General features: G+C 47.4%; 1 protein-coding gene across 1 annotated transcript in view; it reads left to right on the top strand.

Moving 5' to 3' along the window:
• The window catches only part of PARD3B (par-3 family cell polarity regulator beta), a 1,965,377-nt gene that overhangs the window by 1,929,307 nt on the left and 11,358 nt on the right, over window positions 1-24,712 (top strand). The gene's annotated exons all lie outside the window — the stretch shown is intronic.

Below are 24,712 nucleotides of genomic sequence, written 5' to 3'. Positions count from 1 at the left end.
GTAGAGATTATATCTGGGGTGCCCGGTGGCTAGAACTTGGGCTCCCAAGTCAATTAGCAGGTGCTCTTGGGGCAGAGGGGTGGCCAAAGATGACTTCAACAATGTGCTTAGGTGATTCGAATGTATCGAAGTTCCACAACTCTGTTCATGTTAACTGTAAAAGTATGTACATTGTGTGATGGTAATCAAAAGTTTCAAATGTATTTTGTTGTGTTATAAATATGGGCTGGGAACTGTTTTCTCAAACACACAATCTGATTGTCTCAGGCCCATTCATTGCATTTCTCTGTGGACGGTGGCCTTTACTTCGGGCTTTCAGTTTCTCACAACTGCCGCGGGCATCTGGGCAGTCCCCTACCTGTGAACTGTGACCACCGCTCCTACAACCATCCACAGGAGCCAATTAATCCAGCTAACTGTACATTCAACCTTTTGAGACCCAGTCCTTTGGTACATTAAGGGATACGTTTTTTTCGGAAGGCAGACATACCAGTTCACTTTTTGTGGTGTTTGTTGAGGTTTTTAAAACATTTTTGAGCAATTTAGATTTTTTTATGACCAATTTTCAAGAGCACGTGCTTAATGGCAACTTATTGCAATTTTTTATTTTAAGTTCTAGTTTTGACAGGACATTGAATGAAACTATTCCTACTGTCTCTTTATGTATGTGAATTGCCACTTCATGCATCACTTTGGCTGCTCGAGCTAGCTGTCTTTTGGGAGACAGGAACCACCTTGAATATCCAGTTGGAGTGTACCAGTAATGTAATCCCTGGGATGGAACCCACCAGAAGTACTGCTCCACATCCACTGACTGCCCAAAGACCAGCAGAGCGGTCTCTCAACCATTTCCCCTTTCTATTTTAAGGAAAGGCTCTCCCTTCCCTTATTTACAATATGGGAACTGAAAGTGCATACTTTGTCAATTGAGCGGATATGCTTTTAACGGAAGTAGTTGTTCTGAGCAAAGACCTCCTCACCTTTCCAAACTTCTCTAGCTGCTAATCCATTCACATATCTTACATGCTCCACGGCTGCATGCTGGTTCTTTTTATATCCTGTACATTTGGCTCAAATTGTGCTACAGCACTTAAAACTCGTTTCTAATGCCATTAATTGTTTTTCAACTGTTGAATAATGGTGGGTTTAGTTGGGATTAGTAAGCAGCCAGTTTGATTTACCTGGATTCTTTACCAGCTAATTGCATCCCTTTTAACAAGCAAATGAGTGCGGCAGCACAATTTAATGTTGTGGTTGTAAATTCGTAAACTATTAATAGCAAATTAAGTTTTTAAGATGGTTGATTCTTCAACTCCGACATTAAACTCCTTATGGACACCATTATATTCAGTGCACAAGTCCTAAAAAAAAGAAGTGGGGGGACGCTGTCGTCACAACAGGAAGTGACTTCACGAAAGGTGGCTTGCACCATCAGACTAATTGCCTCCCCTCGCTCACCCCTTAGATGCGATTGCATCAGACAAGCCAGCACTTGAGCAGCGTACTGAATGAGCTCCAATCTCGCCACAGAGAGGCCAAAAAGTGAATGTGTGGCTCCATTTGCTCCAGTTATCGAGCTCCCGGTAAAATAAGTGGGGGGACACCGTCCACCCGCGTGGTACCCCGACTCGAGCCCTGATTATATTTATCAGAGCAGCGGATGTCGCCTAACGGCTAGGGCGGTCGATCTCAAATCTGGTGAAGTGGGTTTGAGTCTCGGCAATGATGCTCAGCATCCTGTGATTCTGGGCAAATCACTTCATCTTCCCATCCCTACCAAACATGAATGTGTCCATCTGTAATGCAACTGGTGCCAGGCACGCAATGCCCATTGGGCTCTAGGCTTCAGCCCCCCCTTCTTGTGTGTCAGCCTGGGCTGAGACAGCTTCCCGGGCTGGCGCCCATCTTATTGCAGCCGTACCCGAGTACTTCACAGGTCTTTAACCCTTTGCTTGTGTCGGACGGCCCCCGGCCATCCGACGTCACAGTGGGTGTGTGCGGAGGACGGCCGGGGGCTGCCTGAACATGCCCAGTCATAAATCACCCGCAATGCAGCGGAATTCCAGCCGCGGTCAACGGGTTAAAAGACCATTTACGTGTAAAGAGGATTTGTTGTGGGGCTTTGTTGTTTTTTCACCCCTTCATCTCCACACTGTCAATTGCTGGAAGAATTACCCCGCCGAAATTTTTTGTAGCCCCCCAGCCCAAAATTTGGCTTTAGTTACTCCTCTGACTGGTGCTCATGTGAACTTCTCTGATACCTGATTCCTTCGGTTAAGTTTGCGCTATATAAAATAAAAGTCAGTTGTGGCCTCAGGAGACCGCCCTGATAATCAGCTGTAGACCAATGCCGAATTCCCGCATTGGCACCTGCAGAGGAGAAAAAGAGAGAAAAAACAGGAACACTCTGTTGTGTAGATGGCCTCGCGGGAAAACAGCTGTGGAGCGGCAAAGGAAAAGCCTTTCCTGCCACACAACAGCCCATTTTATCTCCCCAATGGAAAAACCAGCAATATCTGGCTTGAATCCGCCCCTCACGCCCTAGAAGCACTTGAGTGCTTCCGGGACAAATCTAGTGACAACCAATCAGGGCAATGGTCGGGGCAGGTGTCGGCCGCATTACCATGAGCAGGTCACCCGCCGCGCCCCTCTATTGCATCAGGGACCGGCACAACCGCCATAGGTGCAGCGTGCACGAGTCCCAGTTGTCACCTTAACAGCTATGGTCCAAGTAGTCTCCATCCCAATGGGTTCCTACTCTAATAGTAGAGTGTTGTGCTGTGTCATTGATTCCTGCATAGTATTTGTTTGTAATAACGCAAGGTACTCCGAAGATGCTGTTTAGCAGAATTTTGATACTAGTGAACAAGATGCCCCTTTAATGGGGCAGGGGTAAGAAAGGGGGCGAGAAATAGGACAGGGCCTCCCAAGGGGATATAACCCCTATTTAGCCTCTAGACAGCGGTAAGGCTGCATGGGTTATGTTGTTGAGGCAACACTTCTGGCAGCAGGCTGGCACAGGGTGCTGAGATTGCCAGAACTGGAGTGTGTGATACATGAGTTCGGGCCTTGGATGTGATCGTGGGTGGAGGAACTTTAATATACAAGGGACTGTTGACCATGGCTTTTTCCTCCTGCGACCCGGCCATGGCCCTGCGCTTGGATCTTGAAGCCCGTCCCATTCTCCATTGTGTTTCCATCATATTATATGTTTGTAATAACGCAAGGCACTCTGAAGTTGTCATCAGACAGAACAGAGTGTAGAGAGCCACCCGGACTCTCTACAACAATGTTGCGATTCACCCACGCACCCCTCGGGGCGGGCTCGCCCCGAGGGTATAAATAAATGAGTTGAAGACTGCTCGGGGTCTTCCGGCTGAGAGCATAAGTGTTGCCTCCTGTGTGTTCCTTCATAGCGCTGTTGTGGCCCACGTGACCTGGGCCCCGCCATGCTACATTGGCGACGAGGCCCGTCGCACCCCACGCATGCCCGCTACCCTCGAGTGCTCCAGTTGAGACACATGCAGTGCCCACCCGCGTTGCCCCTCTTATGCTGTGACCGACTGCGGAGCCCACGCACATCGATCTGGGAGCTCGGTGTCCACCCGCGTCGCCCCCTGCTGCCGGGAGGAGACCGACTGTGGAGCCGACCCGCATCGCTCCCAGAGCTGCGGAGAATTCCACTGCTGCGGTGTGCCTGCCGTCGACAGTGAAGCCGGCTCGAGCCTGCCCACGCGCCTCCCGTGCTACCGGGGAGCGTGTTCGGCTGGCAGAGCTCACCGGCACTGTCAGAGAAGGAGGGGGCAAGTGCTTCCTGCCCCACCCGCTTTCGTCTCCTCACCTGTGGTGGCCCCCACGGCCGGTGATTCTGCGGTGCCGGTTCTTCGCAGGGTCTGCTGCCGAAGACTCTGCTTCATCAGCCTGCCCCCGAGCAGCGAGGCCCTAGATCAGGGCTGCACCTTCCGCTGCCTGCTTTCAACGGCTGCGCTGGAGGCTCTTGGAGGCTCTCATATTGTACTCTGGAAAGAGAGCTCCTTGTAACGCCTCGGGAAGAGGGACGTTTTCACAGTGCCCCATAGACCTCTCCCATAAAAACAAGCATTGGCAAATTCAGGGGAAAAAAGAAGAAAAGGAAAACACCACAGGAAAGACACCTTTGGCCAGGGAACCAATCCACTGAACTTCAACCCTGAGAGGGGACCAAGTCTGATCATACTCCTGGGGCACACACATAAAGGTGCGCTGAGCGACACATCGCGCCACCTGCAGGCGCAAGAGGACACTACAGCGCCCAGGGGTCAAGGACCCGTGTTGAGTCGCACACCGGAGCTGCACGTCAGCACGCAAGCCGCGCCCCTGCGCCCGCACACTCGTGCCCAGCCACAATGAGCAACATCGCGCCGGCGGCAGGGACTTCCGCCCAGCAAAACGGAGCGCACAACCCGGTGGTCGCTGCCAATCCCCCACCACCAGTGCACACCCACACCCCCCTTCAGTGAGGCCGCGGACCCTGCAACGGCGGCGCCAAGATGGAAGGCCTGGGTCGGGCGGCTCAACCACTACTTCAAGGGGACCCGCGAAACCGATGGGACTGTCAAGCGGTCACTCCTCATATACTATGGCGGGCGGAGATATATGATCTGTTCGAGACGATCCCCAATACCGGAACCGACGATGACTACGAGGCGGCGGTCGCCGCGCTCAACAAACACTTCGACCCACAGCTCAATCACGACTTTGAGAAATTCAAGTTCAAGAGGACGTGGCAAACCGAGACTGAACCTGTGGACATGTTCTATGTGCGACTGCACCGGCTGGCCAGCACGTGCCCCTTCACGGACCCGAGGGAAGAGATCCGGGACCAGATCATCCTAGGATGCTGCTCAAAGCTCCTGCGGAAGCTCATCCTCTGACAACTAGGAATCTCGCTGGCCGAGATTCTAATCCTGGCTCGCGCCCACGAACTGTCGGGCGCCAGGGCAGAGGAGATGGAAGCCGCCTTGCACACCCCAGTCACCGCGTCACAGACGCCCAGGCACCCGCCGATCAAGGAGGAAAAGGTGGACGCCATCCAAAGAAGGCCCCCGACACCTCGCCAGGCGCCAAGACCGCCACTAGGACCACGTGGATACTGCGGGGATGATCACCCGCAACGGCCGTCTGTGGGGCAAAAGGAAAGACATGCTCCCGCTGCGGAAGGCTAAACCATTACGCCAAAGTATGCTGAGGAGGGAAGTTCCGATCGGATATGTCAAGGCCCAGAAGTGTGTCACAGCGCATTCGACAAATCTCCCTGGATGACTCACCGCCGGTACCGGATGACCAGCCCCAGGAGCGACGACCCATATATGAGGATGAGGACGACGACGACGAAGTATTCGTAGTATCATACGTCAGCCGGACGGGGACCTGTCGAAGGCCACCTCCCATGTGCTCCGTCTCCATCGAAGGCACTGACGTGCAAGCTCTCATTGACACTGGGGCCTCCGTCAATGTGATGGACTCCAACCAATATGATCGCCTATCACCGCGACCCCCCATAGCACCATCCACTGCAAGGATCTACACGTATGGAGGGACAGACATGCTCCCTCTCCGGGGCGTCATCCAGACCACGATCGTTAGCAGAAGCTACTCCACTGAACCAAATTCCACGTCACGGAGGGGAAGAAGGGGACTTTGCTCAGCTGTCACACAGCCGAAGACCTCGGGCTTGTCTTCTTTGCTAATCAAGTTCACGAGTCCCATCCGTGCGACCTGTGGCCCTCCAGCACCATCGGGTGCCCTTCAACATACGTCTTCGAGTGGAGGAGGAACTAAGGAAGCTCGAAGAGTTATGGGTCACCGAGAAGGTGTCGGGCCTACACCATGGGTGTCCCTGCTGGTCATGGCACCCAAACTCAAGCAACCAGGAGCCATTCGACTCTGTTTCGATATGAGACTACTGAATACAGCGGTGAAGAGAGAACGCCACATCACCCCCATGATGGACGACATCATAGCCGACATAAATGGAGCAAAGTGGTTCTCCAAATTAGACCTCAACGCCGGCTTCCACCAGCTGGAACTGGAGCCAGAAAGCCAGTACATTACCACTTTTTCAACGCATGTGGGCCTACGCAGGTACAGGAGACTCAGCTTCGGAGTGTCATCAGCGGGCAAAGTCTTCCAAAACGCCATCCGGGAAGCATTGTCGGGGCTTCAGGGAGTGATCAACCTCAGCGATGATATCCTTGTGTACTCAACCACGCTCGAGGAACATCACTCACACCTCGGGGCCACGCTGAAATGGCTAGTGGACTGCGAGCTGACTCTGCATAAATCCAAGTGCTCGTTCTATCAGGAGAGCATTGACTTCTATGGCTATACGTTCACCCGCGAGGGACTCCTGGTGGATCCGAAGAAGGCCGAAGCCATCCGAGCAGCTAGCACCACTCGCAACCCCACCGAGGTGAGAAGCTTCCTCAGCATGGCCACATACTGTGTATGGTTTATTCCCAATCTGGCAGCCATGTCTGAGCCACTGCGGGAGCTCACGCGTCAAGACCATAAGCGGGAATGAACACTAGCAGCCAACAAGGCTCTCCAGGACATCAAGGCAGGCCTGCTCGACAAGACCATGATGGCCTACTTCCATCCACAACGTAGAACGGAACTGGTCGTTAACGCCAGCCCAGTAGGCCTTGGGGTGGTCCTTCTTCAAGAACATAGCCCGGAAGTATGGAAGCCTGTTGCCTATGCCAGCAAAGCCCTTAACCGACACTAAAACCAGATATGCACAAATCGAGAGAGAGGCGTTGGCGACCATGTGGACGTGCCAGCACTTTCATCTCTGCGGCCAAGAATTCAGCGTTGTGACCAACCACAAACCGCTGCTCCCGCTGTTCGCCAGCTCATCCCGATTAGCACCCCCAAGGATCGAGCGATGGGCCGTGCAGCTACAGGGATACAACTTCAGGGTGATCTTTCGCCCTGGGGCGCACAACCCTGCCGACTACCCGTCTCGACACCCGGAATCTGTGGCACTGGTTGGTCCATCTGCGGATGCCTGCAGCACGGAGGCGTTTGTACACATGGTGTCGCAAGGAGCATGTCCTAAGGCTATGACGCTTGAAGAAATCGGCCAAGCTACCCAGGAAGACATCACTCTGTCCCGAGTTCGGGGAGCCCTTGAGAATAACAGTTGGGCCCATTTCATGGATGGTGCCCACGCCCTCCGGCCGGAGGTTAGCCATGCCCGTCAAAAATTGTGGCAAGTTTGAAATGAACTCAGTGTGGGGGAAGGAGGAGTCGTCCTGAGAGGACATCTCATCGTGGTCCCATGAAAACCTACAGAGGAGTTGGCCCATGTCGGGCACCAGGGAATGGCCAAGACCAAGGCCCGGTTAAGGGACAAGGTTTGGTTCCCGGCCATGGACTCCATGGTAGAGGAGATGGTGCAGCAGTGCCATGCCTGCAAGATCACCGGGGGAGACCCAGCACCGTTGATCACGGAAGAACCGTTCAGTACTCTATGGACACATCTCAGTGTGGACTTTGGGAGCTTCCCGGATGGTCATCACATGCTGGTCATGGTTGACTCATTCTCGAAGTTTCCCATTGTTGAAGTCGTAGCGTCAACAGCCTTCCCACAAGTGAAGAGAGTCCTGGAACGAGCCCTCGCAATGAAGGGGCTGCCAGAAGAAGTCAAGTCCGACAACGGACCCCCCCCCCCTTCCAGGGGCGGGGGTTCCAGGATTATCTCGAAAACCTAGCGGTGCGACACAGGGAGATCACCCCGCTATGGCCCCAAGTGAACGGGGAAGTGGAAAGGTTCATGAGGACGATCAACCGTGCATTACGCATCGCAGTGGACAACGGGGAAGATCTGGAAGTGGCCTTCGACCAGTTCCTTGGCGCATACCGTCAGACTCCTCATAGTACCACTAAGTGTGCTCCGACTCATCTCCTGTTCAAGCGAGCACCAGGAGACAGTATCCTGGCTGACCCGATGTGGATGCCCACAGAGCGGGATGATGCTGCCGTCCAGTCGAGGAGGGAGACGACGAACCGGAAGGCAAGTGAGGCCCATAGAGCTCTAGAACCGCAGCTCAGAGTGGGAGACCGGGTGGTGATCAAAGACCGACACCCCGGTGGAAGTTCCGGATGCCCTACGAACCGGAGGCATGGGTTGTCGTGGGTGTCCAAGGGACCATGGTGACCGCCCAAAAGAGACAACAATCTGTCACCAGGAACGTGTCCAGTTTCAGGAAGACACCAGAGGTGGAAATAAACCCAGAGGTCTCTGAATATCAGGACTCTTTGCCGAGCCCATCTCCCCCTGGATCACCACCTGGGCGGAATGCTTTGCCGGCGTCGCCGAGACAAGCTGGCCAAGGAAATGACCGTGGTGCCCAGTTGACCGGCCAAAACGCCGCTGACGAGTCGGCTGAAGGAACCCCGGCTGGGGTTACCACATCTCCTTGTGTCCAGTGCCAGAAGTATGGTCTCTGGCCAAATTCGGGGCCGAGTCAACGGCTCAGAGACTTTGTATGTGCCTCACCCTGAACTAAGAAATGTTTATGATCAAGAACTAAAAGAAAGGAGGGATGTAGAGAGCCACCCGGACTCTCTACAACAATGTATCAATTCACCCACGCATCCACTCACCCGCCCCAAGGGTAGAAATAAATGAGCTGAAGACCGCTCTGGGTCTTCTGGCTGAGAGCATAAGTGTTGCCTCCTGTGTGTTCCTTCATAGCACTGCTGTGGCCCACGTGACCTGGGCCCCGCCGTGCTACACAGAGGTGCTGCATCAAACATATTAAATGAATATGTTTTGATTTAGAACTTGACCCCCTAAGAATTCATTAAAGGAAACTAGCATTTTCATTTGAATGTTGCGAATTATACAGCCAATCACATTCCTTGTAAAAACAATACTTAACTCCCAAAACAGGCAGCCAACCGCAGCTATGACAATAGACAACTGACTTTTTAGAAGTACAGGAGAGGATAGTGACAGAGCTGGCACATTCAAGTTCTAACTGACCTTGCAACCAGTCAATAATTCTATATATAATACATAGTGTTATATCCTGTTTATACATTTATATTGCTCTATTTCCTTTTGCATTTCCCCTGTGTGGATCTGGTGCCTGGAATGTATGATGCGTGCCTGCATCGTGCATCCTGGGTTCCAGATTCCATACCAACTGTATCATTATGAATCTGTATCCTGTACTGATGTGCTGTGCTTCAACTCCTGTTCAAGAATTAAATTTATACATTTAATTCATCTATCTGTTTCCTCGGATTTTTATATTGGCGACGAGGTACATCTTGCGATTTCTGCCACTATTCTTGAAGCACAGGAGCAGAAATTCGAAGATTTTATTTTTGAACCTGGCGGAAAAAAGAAAACTTAAAACGATTGATTTTACTTACTTATTCTTCAAAGAAAATATTTACTGATTCTACAACGTCGTATTTGGGAAGATTTACGACCAACCAGTCTACAATTACAAATTTCTACAGCTTTTGATTTTACCAACGGAAAAAGAAAACGAGAAGTAACACGTAAAAATCATCGCTTCTACCTTCACGTGTGGCGCGCATTCAGGCGGTTCCAGTACACCTACTCCGACGGATTGGTAATGTTATATTACAAACTTATTGAATTTTGTGCTTTTTTTAAATATTAGCACTAATTGCGCGTGTAACGCACGAGACTGTTGTGAGCTCGAGGCGTCTTCTGACGTACGCCTCTCCACAAGTCAACGCGCAATAATTAACCAAGACGCACTGTGTTGTCATCGCGTCGTGCGTGTGAGCGCCATTTTGTGTATCCATGGTAACGAGATACACGGAGTTACCGAAGACGCCGAGGAGTTAGTGACGATTCCTGCTGGACCGTATTACATTTTTGCACGCCGGAGGGTAAAAAATACTATAAATTTTCCGTATTCTTCATTTCTTGATACTTTTGACTAATTATTTTTGGTAATACAAATCAAACTAACATTGTGTTTAAAAAAAATTCGTCCTTCAAAGAATTTTGGGTACATAACTATTACCTGACTACTGTTTTTGAAGAACTGCATCTCCTTTTAAGAGTATATCTACACCTCTACCCAACTCTACCCAAAATGCAATTTGACCCACCTTCAAAGTTTTTGCAAACCAAAGGAGATCCGCCCATCCTATGGACTAGATGGAAAGAAGAGTTTTTTACTTACCTCAAGGCTATGGATGGTGAGAGGATGTCAGCGGAAAGAAAAAAAAATATTTTTCTACATTGCCTTGGGTCAGAAGGACAACTTGTTTTTAGAACTTTACCTCCTGTGAGATCTGGGGGTGATACTAATGTATATGATGAGGCTGTACAGAGAATAGAAGGAAGATTTAAACCTGTAACTAGTGTAGCTTTAAATAGGTTTAAGTTTTATACCAGAGTACAAGATGAAAACGAATGTTTCGATGAATTTTTAACAGCTTTACGTGCACTTTCTTTGCATTGCAATTTCGGTTTAATAACTGACGAAATGATCAGAGACCAAATTGTTGTGCATGTAAAGAGCAAGAAGGTATAGGAGCAATTGTGGATTTTGGGGATCCGAGTTTAGAAACTGCAATAAGTACAGCTAAGGCTTTAGAACAATCCGACAAATGGATTAAATCCTTAGATAAAGTTTCTGTTCACACTACTCCTTCTACATCCACTAGTGAGGTTAGCACGGTCAATGTGCGAGAAACGAAAACTCAAAGTTCCAATAAATATGATAGTAAAGGTAAACAATGTTATTGTTTTAGATGTGGGAGTCCGGATCACATAGCTTCTTTTCCACAATGTCCTGCTATAAATAGACAATGTAATAAATGTGGTCGTACAGGACATTTTTCCAAATATTGTAAAACTTCCGTTAAATCATTTAACGATTACAAGAAGCCTTCTTGTAATACTCCTAGACGTCCTAATGGGAATGTATCTTATGTTGCTGAAGTGGAGAATAATGATTCTTCTATTAAAGAATCAGGTATTGTGGTCTCTGTACAAACCCCGTTTGACATGACACTTGCAGATAGCTTGCCATCTCCTAAAAGTCTGGTGAACATTTTAGGTAAGACTCTTGAACTCATGGTGGACTCCTGTTCTCCATGGACTATAATTACTCTTGATTATTGTGTAGAGTCATTTGGAAACCTGGTTGATGTAAATTCCTTGTGCAAGCCTGACATTGTTGCCTATAATTTTGATACATCCGAGATCAATTTTATAGGTTTTAAAGAAGTTCTTATTATTGTCAAAAATAATTCTGCAGTCATCAAGATGTATGTGGCATCTAAAGGTGTAAATGTCTTAGGGTGGAGGGATCAAGCAAAGTTGGGGATCTCTTTGAATCCTAGGTTGAAAGATCCTGTGTGTGTACTAGCTGTATCTGATGGAGAGTATGACATAGCATCTATGTCTAAAGAAATATCTGACTCCTTTCCTAATGTCTTTTCTGAAAAACTCGGGAAGTTGAATGGTTTTACACACAAAATTAAAGTCAAACCCAATACAGTCCCTCTTAAACAAAAGTTAAGGGGCGTTCCCATTAGTGTCAGGGAGGAGCTCAGAGTTATGCTTGATACCATGGTTAAAGATGGTGTTATTGAGGAGGTAAAATCCTCTGAATGGGTTTCGCCTATTGTTTTGGCGATTAAACCCGACAAAACAATTAGGTTATGTGTGGACCTCAGAGCTTTGAACAAATGTTTGGTCATAGACTGTCACCCGTTACCGAACATAAATGAAATGTTGTGCATGTTAGATGGAGCCTGTGTGTTTTCAACCTTAGATCTTAGATCTGCATATCATCAGATAGAGCTCACGGAAGACTCCAAGCACTTCACAGCTTTTATCACTCCTCATGGATTGTTTCAATTTAAGAGGATGCCTTTTGGCCTGGCGTCGGCTGCTTCAGTCTTCCAAAGGGCAATGTATCATATATTTAAGGATCTGAGCGTCTTTGTCAAGTGCTTTCAGGATGATATCCTTATTTTTTCAAAGAACTTCTCAGAGCATGACGTTCATCTTAAGGAGGTTTGTTCCAGGTTGGAGAAGTTTGGTCTGACTATCAAAGCTAGTAAGTGCAAGTTTTTTTGCAAAACAGTGGATTATTTAGGTCATTCTCTTTCGGGTGACGGGGTTGTGCCAAAAAAGAACCTTGTTGATGCTATTGTTAAAGCTCCTTCCCCAGACAATAAGGAAAAATTGCTTTCGTTTGCAGGGCTTTGCGAATACTATAGCAAGTTTATCCAAAATTTTGCTAGTAAAATGGAGCCTCTTAGGGAACTAACAAGGAATTCAGCCAAATTCATTTGGACTGAAAAACAAGAACAGGCATTTAAGCAAATTAAGGAGGAAATTGTTAATGCACCTACTTTAAAGTCTTATTGTGTTAACAAGAAATGCATTATCACAGTCGATGCTAGTCTTTATGGCATTGGTAGTGTGTTAAGTCAATCATCTGGTAAGGATGAATGGTGTGTTGCCTTTTCCTCAAGGACTTTGTCTCCTACAGAGAGAAGGTACTCTGTCATCGAAAAGGAACTGCTTGCCTGCATTTGGGCTGTCGAACATTTCAGGAATTATGTGTGGGGTAATCGATTTGTACTACGGACAGATCATAAACCTTTGGTTGGGATTTTGTCTCCTGGTGGCGGATGGAATTCCACAGCGCGCATAGCTCGTTTGTCTTCACGTCTTCAGGAGTATGATTTCGAGATTGTGTATGTTCCCTGTAAGTGTAATGTTACTGCGGATTTTCTTTCGAGGTTTCCTTGTGAGGATGCTCCTAAGGTGGATAATGATGTTGACGTTGTTGCTTCTGTTGGGGATTGTGTCTCTAAGGAGTTTATTTCCTTGTCTGAAGAAGAGTGGTTTGCTGAACTTGGTAAGGATGTGGTTTGTCAACAACTTCTTGATTTTGTAAGGAATGGTTGGCCAGCCTGTAGGGGTGTTTCACCGGATGTGGCTCCTTTTTGTCAAGTTTCATCTGAGGTCGAAGAGTTTTCTGGTCTACTTTTCAAAGCTGGTAAGTTAATCCCGCCCCAATCCTTACAAAGGAAGATTTTACTTCTCACTCATCAGAGTCACATTGGCATGTCATCAATGAAACGTCTTATTAGAGAAAGTTTTTGGTGGCCGGGAGTTGATAAAATGGTGGATAGGCTTGTAAGAGATTGTTCACACTGTGTTAACAGTGATAAAATGCTTCATTTGACCTCAGCTCCTCTTAAGCCTGTATCTTGGCCCAACTTTCCCTGGCAGAAAGTGGGATTTGATATTTCTGGCCCCTTTAAACAGTTGCCGTACAATGCTCGTTATGCTTTGGTCCTAGTGGACTACCACTCCAAGTGGCCCGAGGTAAAGTTTGTTAGCACTGTGTCTTCTCACTCTGTTATTCTTTTCCTCAAAGAAGTGTTTGCGAGGGAAGGGTTTCCCGAGACTTGTGTCACTGACAATGGTGCTCAGCTTATTTCAGCTGATTTTGAGAAATTTCTTAGTAGTTGTGGTATTAAGCATTACACCACCTCTTTGTATGAACCCAGGGAAAACGGTCAGGTTGAACGCTTTAATCGTGTCCTTAAGGATTGTTTAAATGGTGTGCAGGTTTCTGATGATGGATGGTTGGATGTTGTGAGGAAAAGGTTATGGACGTATCGTATCCCACCTCATTCTGTTACTGGGGTTAGTCCCTTCAAACTCCTTAAGGGAAGGGAGCCTCCATCTGATATATGTCCCTGGTGGATTAAGAAACTTGATATAAATGATTCTGCTGTGGACCTTGCTGGCGTAGCCAAACGGGTTGAAGACAAACAATTACAAATGAAAACCTTGTTTGATTCCAAAATGAAGACCAGAGATAATGATTTTGTGGTGGGGGAATGGGTGCGCATAAAAAAACCTGGTTTTCTTGTTAAGGGCTTTTCTAAGTTTTTCCCTCCCATTAAAATTGTCAAAGTTTTCAAAAATAGTGTAGTCACGCAGGATGGAAGAGTCTGGAATGTTCGTAGAGTGGCTAAGTGTAACAGTGTTGGAAATGTACATAGTGTTTCTTCTCCTGTTCTTGGTAATAGCCTAAGGAGATCTGATGTTGATTTCACTATGCCTTCTCCTAATGTTGTTCACGATGATTCTTCTGTTGCTTCTAGAGTTAAAGCCTGCAATAGACAAAAGAATGTTCCCAGCAGATATTTAGATTAATGTACTTTGAAGGTTTACCCTGCTGACATTCATTGTTTTTTTTTAGGGGTATGATGTGTTATATCCTGTTTATGCATTTATATTGCTCTATTTCCTTTTGCATTTCCCCTGTGTGGATCTGGTGCCTGGAATGTATGATGCGTGCCTGCATCGTGCATCCTGGGTTCCAGATTCCATACCAACTGTATCATTATGAATCTGTATCCTGTACTGATGTGCTGTGCTTCAACTCCTGTTCAAGAATTAAATTTATACATTTAATTCATCTATCTGTTTCCTCTGATTTTTATACATAGGAGCATGTAATTCTTGTATACAATTCTGTCTCTAATGTCCTTATTACAAGTGACACGTGACATCTTTAGTTGCCAGTCTTAAAGAAATGATGCAGCCGCTGAGCTGTAATAACTTATTGTGGTTGAGTTCTGACCTCACAGTGCCTGCTGCCAGAATCAGCAGCCGAGGGTAAAGGCAGGTCACGGAGCATAATTATAGCTGAATTTTAGAAAACAAACATGAAAGTGGCTTTTACTTCTTCTACTCTATTTTTCTAGATAAGCGTGATAAGCAGAAAGGAGATATTTATAGCAATATGTTTATTTTTTCCATGGTTCTGTAATTATAGGAAAGATATAATCCCTCTGCATGTTTTATACAATCTGAGCCCGTGTTTTTTAAACTGTGACTTGTAGTATCTTGTACTACCTGTGGGTGTGTTTAACTTTGCACTACAGATTCTAATTGTATTCTTCATGTTTACAGACGTCCTAACTATCATATGAAAGAGCACGGAGTTTGGTGGAAGGAGTATGGTGTGACTATGTATTTTAAGAAATAAAGTACCCCATGCCGTCCTTTATAAATTGCATGACTTTATAAAGGAAGTCGGCCTTCAGCCTCATCCCTCTATATTTCACAGAACTCCTTGATAGCTTGCAGAATCCTCAAAATGTACGACAGGGCGTATTTTATCCCACATGTAATTCTTACTTTCCAAGTGCCCTCGCTTGCTTCACAGGCAAATTAGTAAGCAGTATGCCAATAACTAATGTTATTCACTGACACTGCCATGAGTGATTCTGCAATGTGCTAATTCAATTTTTTTCTTGGCCCTAAAAAAATAAAAAGGCCTTTTTTGCACCATCTTAGATTGTCCTAAATTACTAATGACCATAGGACCCCCGCCCTGCTGCCCAGTTACCCACAAATACTACTCAATACCTTTAGAGTGGGGGTATTAACGGCCATGTTTAATTTACATAACACATATAAACATGACAATTAATGATGCATATTAATACATATTGCATACTTTTATAAATCGATATTGACAATTTTAATATCTACTATCAAATCATAATCATATCTTCAAACATTCACATATTACTTGCTCCCAGCACCGAGTGGCCCTCTTGCTCGGCTCTCCCAATTAAGAACCATGCAAGGCGCGACCCACCTGCGTCCTTGAGAGGTAGGCCCCAGCCCTCTGGACCTTGTCTGCAATTTTATGGGGGACCACCCCTCTACCACCAGGCTGCCGCTCCCCAGCCAGTGTCCCCATTCTCCCAGTGGAGAGCTTACCGTCCCTCCCCTCAGTGCTGAAACAGGGAGTATGTAAGGAGGACTCCCTTTTAAACCTTGCGAGTCAATGCTCCGTGGCCTTTTTACCGCCAGACCCCCCAAATCCTAAATAACGGTACAGTTGGGTGGGAGTTATCAGCAGCAGCACACACTCCTGGGACCAGGCGCGGAAAAGAGAGGGCCATCCTTGTGGCCCAGATGCCTAAATAGGCCATTGCTCCTCCCTCTTTCCCGTGCCGAGCCCAAGGCAGGAAATACATCACGGGCTGTGCCCCAGAAGCACTTCTTACTCCTCTGGCCAGTTGCCAATGGGGCTACCCCGGCTGTGCTGGTTGGGTGGGGCATGGATCCCGAGGGCCGGGCCCTAATGGCGCCTTTGCTAACTCTCGTGCTTTCCCATAGGACCCGTGCTCCCGAGTATGATCCCCGCCCCGCTCCCCAGTTACCCACAAACACTTCTTAATACCTTTAGAGTGTGGGTGTCCAGCCGGCCTTATGTGGGTGTCCAGCAGGCCTGGTGCCCCTTTTTGCCAGTTGCCTTTTTGCAGTTGCGTGTCTCGCATCTAGGCTGCTCGCGCTACCCTACAGAAGGGTCTTTCCTATATTTTGTGTGGTTCTAGCATCCACGCGGTATGCTTGTGTATTTTCGGGTCTTACACTTGACTATCGTTCTTACTGTAGTCCTATTTTGGGCGCTTCTGGTGGTTGCCGTCGGCCCTTTCACATGTCTTGTCACAGACCTACTATGTACTGGTGTGTCTTCTATTTGTGATACAACCGGTACTTTCTGGCCATGATTTAGCATCCTGCCCATGCTGTCCCACGTATTTGCGCTGGTGCATGTTTCAACAGTGCTTCGTTCCACTGTCATGCATACTGGTCTGGTATGCGCTGACTCTGTCATACCAGTTGCCATCTCTCTTGGTTTTACTTGCGGTCGGCACCCCCGGATCCGGCAGATCCATCAGCCTCTAGGGTTCAGTTCCACTTCTTTCTGAAGTCGTGACCTGTTCTTTTCACTCCAACATATCTAGTGTAGGTTTTCTTTCTTTCAACCGGTATACATCTGGGGGTTTTCATGCTGTTCTTGGATGGCTTGTGGTGCCTTTGCCTCCCAATGTTTTACGCTCCTGTCTGAGCATCAGGGTCTGGTGTGGCTGAGCTGGCTTGCAGTTCCCACCTTGTTTCGTCACCTTAATGACGGTTAAGTTCTTTTGGGAACTTGATGAAGTTTAGTCGCAGACCCGCCTCCTCATTGGTATGGCTTTGGTATCTATTCTAAGTTAAGGAGTCTGCGGCTAGATGTTTCTATCAGATGGACGAGTTACATACCTTCTGTAACAATGTATCTGGTAGAGACACAGTCTAGCCGCAGATTCCTTAACGCCCGTCCATCCTCCCCGTTCTGCGAGGACCTTTTCAGGTTGGGCTTTCTACATTCGCCTCCTTCCGGGTGGCTTGCCCGTTCTGCGGGGTGACATTTCTCTTCACCCCAACACAAAATGTTCATTCTGTATTCATTGCTCTACTCCACCCATTCTCGTGATTTGGCGGTATGCTCATTTGTCATGTGTCCTTTCCAGCCCTGTGCCTGGATTGTACGGTGTGGGATCTATTCATGTTTTTTCCCACCCCATTCTCCCCTTCACCTTCGCCTTGGGGTCTCTTATCACCCCTGCAACCCATTGGTTCGAGTCTATTGGCTCTGCCACATTCTATCAGTCTCTTCTTGGGGTTACGATGTCTATTTCTGGTGATGTCTTGTTGTCAATTGTCCTTACTCCTCTGTTTCGGACTTGTTGTCCCTCACGGTTATACACTCCAGATGCAGATTTTCTGTCATCTGACATGCTGTTTTTTCACATCTTCCTCTACCTCCACATGTGGTTTGGCCTTCACTTTGTGAAGTTGCTTCCCAGAGTGGTGCTCTGCTCTTTCCTTTTGCTAGTTTTCAAGATGCAGTGCCTGGCACTGCCCTTTATGGTTCTATTTTTTCTTCTATTTCGCACACTGTTCCCATAGTCTCACAGTTTTTGCTGGTGGCTCTGCGTAGTGGCGCTGAAAAGTTTCTACAACGAAAACTGACGTCAGCGCGCCCGGAGGGGCATATATGGCTCCGCTGACGTCACGTCCGTGGGTGATGTCAGGGCGGAGCCATGCCGCCCCCTCCCCTCCTCCCCCCCCGACGCACAGAGGTGCTGCTGCAGAAAGTTTTCCGGATCCAGTCTGATGCCTGGGGATATTAAGGAATCTGCGGCTAGACTGTGTGTCTACCAGATACATTTGTTACTGAAGGTAAGTAACTCGTCCTTCAGGGTGCTCTGGCTTGAGCCCTCTTTCTCTTTTCATCAGCATCGCCACAAGAGCAGAGGCGGCGCAGACCCACCCTTCCAGCCCGATGTTGAAGGAAATAAGGGGTGTCCTGTGAAGTTGAAGTTAAGGGATTTATAAGGCGCTCGATCACCATGCGGTTTCTTGGCGCTGTGGGGAATGGTAGCGGTAAGGAGAGCCTGTAGATGGGTCTACTACGACAACAAGAGTTCTCCTGCATACTCTCTAGACCAGCACTGAGGGGGAGACGGCAAGCTGGCCCCGGAGAGAATGGGTACACCGGCTAGGGGCAAGGGCGCACAGTTAGGTAAGCAAGGGCATGGGGCTGCTGCCTCTGGTTATACTCCATGTGCCCCTGTGCGCAGCCTGGTCTTGGAGGGGTGGGCCCCTTAGGTGAGGACAAGGGACAGATGATGGCAGGAGCCTACCTCTTATGGATGCAGGTGCGACTACACCTTCATGGTTCTCCCCGGCGGTGCGGGCTGGCTGACCTCTTATTGCTGGATGTGATTGCTGAGAAATTCTTGGTTTAGCCTGATGGATACCATCTTAGAAATCCAATGTTGGCTTGTATATTCGTCCTGTGATGAGTAAGCTTGTAAATACATTTGATGTATGTTATGTTGATTTGATTTGTTAGAATTTTGCATGATGTATTAAATCATTTGAATTATGATGTAATGTTTGTTTTGGATGACTAATAAACATGACCACGGACACCAACGAAGATGGTGTTTAAGTCATTGATTCGAGGGGTTGTTGGGGTGAGGACAGGAAAACCTGGGGGATCCGGGCTCTATTGGTACCGACTTACAGTACTATTGAAAGTTCAGAAACTCAGAAGGATAATGCAGAAATACAGATTGTTTTGCCCCTTCTGGTGAAAATGAAGGGTGCGCTTTTATTGCACCAATTTTAATTATATTTTTGTTGAAACTTCTGTTTGTGCCGTAATCCGGAGTAACAACGGGTTTCAGAATAGGCCGTACATTATACATTATGCTCCCATCTTTGCCAAATATGCCATTTGTTGCAGAGGGACACAGTAGTTTGCCCAGGATTACACATGTGGTCAAGTTGGGAAACTAGAATTAGAACCCGGGTCTTCCTTGATGACCCACCCCCACGTATTCACATCACTTCTAGATGGATTTATATTGGGGGGGCCTACACTCAGCCTGTACCTACCTCTGTGCATGCCACTCGTACTAGAGGTTTTGGGGGCATGAGCAAGTGTCGATGCCACACAGTGGGGATGCCAGGGGTTTAAGTGGGCCGGGTCTCCCCGGTGCTGAGCACCGGCAGTTTTTAAAGGGGGCCTAGAAACTGGTCTCTATCGGGCTCTGTTTTTTGCCCTGGAACAGGCGATCCGTTTTATTCCGGACTGCAGTGACAGCAGGCACACCGATGTGCGCGTGCTCACACTGCTCACTTCTCACTAGTGCAGAAGTTACGGCATGACATCATGCCAGGTGAGCGTTGTAGGGAAAGGGAAATCCTTTAAAGGGAGTCATTTTCTCTCTGGATTTCCCTTCTCTGTTTGAAACTCAGGAGCAGCAACATTGTGGTGGTGTCACCAGGGCTTTACGTGGAAGCGTTTTCAATATTACATACAAGCCATAGTTGCTGCTTATTTAAGTTATGCAACTAATAACCAATGACAAAGCCAATAGTCCTGCCTTCTTGTAGGTTTGATGGTACTTGTTGTATCATATATCTGGATGCAATGATAGAAACTGCAAAATACAAGTCGGACTGGTAATCACAGACTTTTAGTTTACCAGTTTTTAAGCCACGCCTTTAATTACATTGGCCACGCCCCTTTGAGAGACACCCCCCCCCCCAGTTTTTTCATCCCACTTAAAGCCCTGGGGACGGCGCACGCAGTGAGGTACCCAATTTTACCACGTGCTGGTAATTACTTTTTACACTCCGAAAATGTTAGCTACTCAGGGTCGCGCTCCTGGGTACGATGTATGTCAGTTCAGCACTGAGTTTATTATACATACTTCGTTAAAAAAAAACGAACAGCGTCTTATTGTTATTAAGCCCTCTCAACAGTAATTTAAGATCTCGTATAAAATATGTTTGCGCAGCACCGCCGCAGCCACACGTTCCCTGTGCCAACCAGTTCATCAAACGATATTGAATTTTACAATTTCGGAAAAGCTAATGAAAAATAAAAGCAATGCAATAATAAAGAGAGATTGCTGCGAGCGGCGCTAATCCCAACCCACCGCAGCCGTGCCTGGACCCAAGACTAGGGCTGCCGCTCGGAAATCGGATACCCCCGGAATTCCAAACAGCGCGCGCAAACTAAAAACAGCTCCGCCGCCCGGCATGTGCTGCGCGAGAGCCCGGGATTGTATTAGCTGACGTTCTTATCTGATTTCCCCCCTTCTCCTGGCACATAGAGTTGATAAAAGCGCAGGGAGGCCAGCGCCTCCACCGGCTCGGCCCATAAATCAATCTGCGTGTGTGGTAGGGTGTTGAGGTTAGTATGACATTGCTGCACAACTGCTGCCTGCTCGGCGGTGCAGCCACTCTCTCGCTCTGACATAAGCACGTTTACGTATCGAGAGATATCCAGCGAGGAATGCGTTCGCTGTACGTTCTTCCACCCCCTGGACCAAGAATATTCCGTTGGGCCTCTCTGTCTCGTGCTCAGAGTCAGGGGCATGGCATGCCAAGGCTGTATTGGTGCGCAGGCGCACTCCAGCCGGGCCTGGCTGCTGGACCTCGTGGGAATGGCGGCCTCTCCACTTTGCAAGTGCTAATTCATGCGCCTGGCTTGCGACCAGGACTCGAGTCGGGGGTACCACGCCGGTGGACGGCGTCCCTCCACTTATTTTACCGGGGGGACGCCGTCCCCCCTGCTAAACAGCTGGACTTCACTGTTTGGTCTCTCCGGGACGAGATCGGAGCTCTCAGTGAGCTCCGATCTCGTTCCCAGAGAGGAATAAGAAGTAATGCGGGCACATTCCACGAGCAGATGGGCATTTGAAGGGAGGTGGGATGGTGTATAAGAACTGCACATTGTGGACAATAGAGGGGGCGGTGAGATCTGCGGACGGTGGACGCAAGAAGCCCCCGGCTGAGCAACAGATACAGGACTGGAGAAGATAGAAGAATAGAGAGAAGCGGAGGGGGGAGATGGGGGTGGAGCAATACAGGGGGGGAACTAGGGTTAGGGGAGCCAGATACAGAAAACGGGGGAATGGCAGAGCCCCGTTCTCTTCAGTGTGAGGAAGATGCGAAGGTGTTCTGGGGAAGGGGCGGAGGGCTTTTAAGTTAGGGATGTGTCATCCCCCCCTCCCTATCTTCATGCGATCACTGGCTCAGCATGGCTGCGCTCATTGGCGTGAGGTGGGGTGGTGTGAGGAGGGGGTGGTTCTCTCGGGTTTGGTAACACACGGGGAGGCAATTAGCTCAATTTTGCAAGCCACTTTTCGTGACGTCACTTCCTGTCGTGATGTCACTTCTGGTGACAGCGTCCCCCCACTTATTTTTTTAGAACTTTTGGCCTGCTTGCGACTGTACAAAAAGACCTTGGAGCCCGCCCATTGTTATCCATTTGTTGTGTGCAGTGACACTCTTTTCTGCAGTTTTGTTAATTGGTCATTGCAGACTAAACGTCAGTTCCGATCCTGTATGTGGAGCAGGGACCAAGCACAGATTCATTCAACATAATCAGTGCCTGTCTGCTGCTCCCGACGTGATTGTGTTACTATTTCTTTCCCACTCCCTGCCTGCAGCTCCATCGATGGCGCTTTTTCCCTTTTTTATATTTAATATTGCGTTACAAGTGCCTCAACATTCTTATTTCTGTAATTTTTTATTGTGTATAAAAAATATATATTTACATGGAGCATACATGAGTGGCGGAAAGAAAGAGGGAAAAAAAGAGAAAAAAGAGAAAAGAAGGCGCCGGGGGGGGTGGGGGGGAGGGGTATAGTAGTATTGTCCTGCAATAGTTCGTTCATTGCCATGGTGCGTGGGGTCGGATAGATCTACTAGTCCGTGAAGGAAAAAGAAGTCCGTTATCCGAGTCTTGCTTGGCGTTGTCTTCTTTCCCCCCGTTGATCTGCCTGGTGGGTACAACACCCCGGACGATAGAGAGAAAGAGAGTGATAGAGGTTGGAGATAGGAGAGTGTACTTCCTAGCCGGTTTCTCTTGTTGGAGTGTCGGTCCCTGTGGTGCGTCCCTCAGTGGCTGTCTGGTGCCTGGTGTCTGCGCCTAGGGGGGTTTATGCGATGAAAGGTAGAGGTCTAGGGGCCTCCACATGTTTGAGTGCCTCAACATTCTGAAGTGAAAGTTAACAGCATAACTTTCAGTTAATTAGATATCCCTGCGGCACACACACATTCATAGTTCCTTTTCATATTCATATTTTTTTTTTTAACTAATCACTGAACCATCATAGCTTGCATGTCACGGGTTGCGAAGAGCTTTGAAATTCATACATTTAGCGGTTTCTTAGATTAATACAACAATATACATCATTTGCTCAGCTTTATCTTGCGACTGCTTAACACTACTTTGCGCTACCACTGTGCTTACTTCCAAAAAGTACCTGTTTTTGAGAAACTCATGTTTATTATTGGGCCTTTTCACGAGATTTCCCCCAACACATGTGGCAGGCTGCATAGGACTTATCATTGTACACGGGGATGAAGCTTCAAGGGGAGTGTTTGGGGTGTTACACCCCTCTAAAAAAACGTATTATTTAATAAATAGTTGGTTACAGGAGCTTTTAGTCGGGTATGATAAGGTGTCTGTTGTATTTCACCTGGAATTTTTAAATACTCAGAAAAAAACACATGCACATTCACTCTTGTCTCCTTTTGAAGGTCTTAACCGCATCCGTGCGGCGCGAATTCCCCGCCCATGCTGACTCCGCCTTGCGCGGGCGGAGTCATGACGGAACGGTTCCGTCATCAGCACAGCTCAACCGACGCTGAGTCACTGTTCCTTGTAGAGGATGAAAGAGGAAGAAACTTTTTTTCGGTGCTACTCTATCTGAATTTTTGGGGTTCATTGAGTATTGTACGTACAATAATGTGACTAATAGGGCTGTAAAAGACTGTGTGCTAATGCTGAACCCGTTAAACAACTGAATGGACACGCTGATAACAGACCTTAAGATAATGATGATGTAAGTCATTTGTTTTCGTAGACTTTTGTATATTTACACTGCACACTGCATTTTGTAAACAGTTTCTAGAATGTGAGAGGGGTCTCTATCAATGAAATAATGAGTTTAACTAATGATTATGTAAAATAGATTATAGGTTGTGTTCAATGTATATTTTTTGTTTTAATTAGGTGTATTTTAAATTTTAAACCTGTTGAGCGAGAGCAAGCTTTATACATGTCCTGATGAAGGTGGTACTTCAATAATTTACTACCACCGAAACGCGCCGACGCCTGCAATTTTATATTGGGTTATATCCAGGAACAGCCTCATGTCTAATACAACCAATGAGTGAATAGACTGATGGTGTTTATGTATTTGATTCCCGTTGGGAATAACCTCTGTCTGATGAATTTAAGCATTTCACATATATTTGTTTGTCTCTCATTATGTTTTTTTATGATTTTTAAATGTATAAATGTACGTATTTCTCTATTGCTATTTTAAATTATTTTTAATAAACCCTGATTGTGTTATACTTTTGAGCTCTTTATCTCTGTGTGATATATGGTTGCTTTTTGGGTTCAGATTTGTGTTTATATCTATGTGGGTGTATGTTTGATATAACAGTGCATATTTGGTGACACACTTGGTTGATTATATACTTGGTTATAGAAAGATTTCTGTGCATGTCCAAGAGAGTCCTCTCTTAATATTGACCATAGAAAACATACAAGCAATTTATCTGTGTTTTCCATTTTTGAAAATCTATCCATCCATGCCCTTATAAGGATTGATTAGAATTCGACTCCATGGATGAGTGCTGATTACCTAGAAATTATTTTACTCATCTCTTGAAATACTCAAGAAATATTTGCCACTTTACATTCTTTTTCTGTCCGCATAGAAAACCATCCAGTGTTTTTTTATTTTATTTCTGGGTTTCTTACCGACCATGCCAGTAAAATATCTAGCAGGTGAGAGCATTAGCCCCCTCCCCCTACCGCTTCCTCAACAAACCTTGGAAATGCTATGGTGGCTTCCTATGCACCATTGTGTGGTTCTCATGACGAAGGTCCTTCTTCCATTTACAGACCAGATGTAGTGTGGAGAACCATAGCGCAGATTCCCCCAGCAGTGTGCTTTGAATAATTCTCCTCCTGAGGGATCAGTGTTAGAAGGTGGAATAGCTGAGCATCGATGTCCATTCGATCGGTGGTCGCTCTGCTTAGACTCACAACACGGGTGCTAATTATTGTCAACTGTGGCTGAAGCTTTTAGTGAAATGGACACCCTCCCAACTGGGACTGGACTTGTGTCATGCAGGCTAAGCTGCCAGATGGGAATGACTTTTGAGTGCTACATATCAGGACCCGTCTTGTATTTTTGGCTCCATTAGTGTTGTATACCAAGTCTGTTCAACTGAAGTGGGAGG

Source organism: Lissotriton vulgaris, chromosome 2_1 (assembly GCF_964263255.1).
Source record: "Lissotriton vulgaris chromosome 2_1, aLisVul1.2, whole genome shotgun sequence".
NCBI lineage: Eukaryota > Metazoa > Chordata > Amphibia > Caudata > Salamandridae > Lissotriton > Lissotriton vulgaris.
Note: the sequence above shows the minus strand (reverse complement) of the source record. Positions and strands in the feature narration are given on the sequence as shown.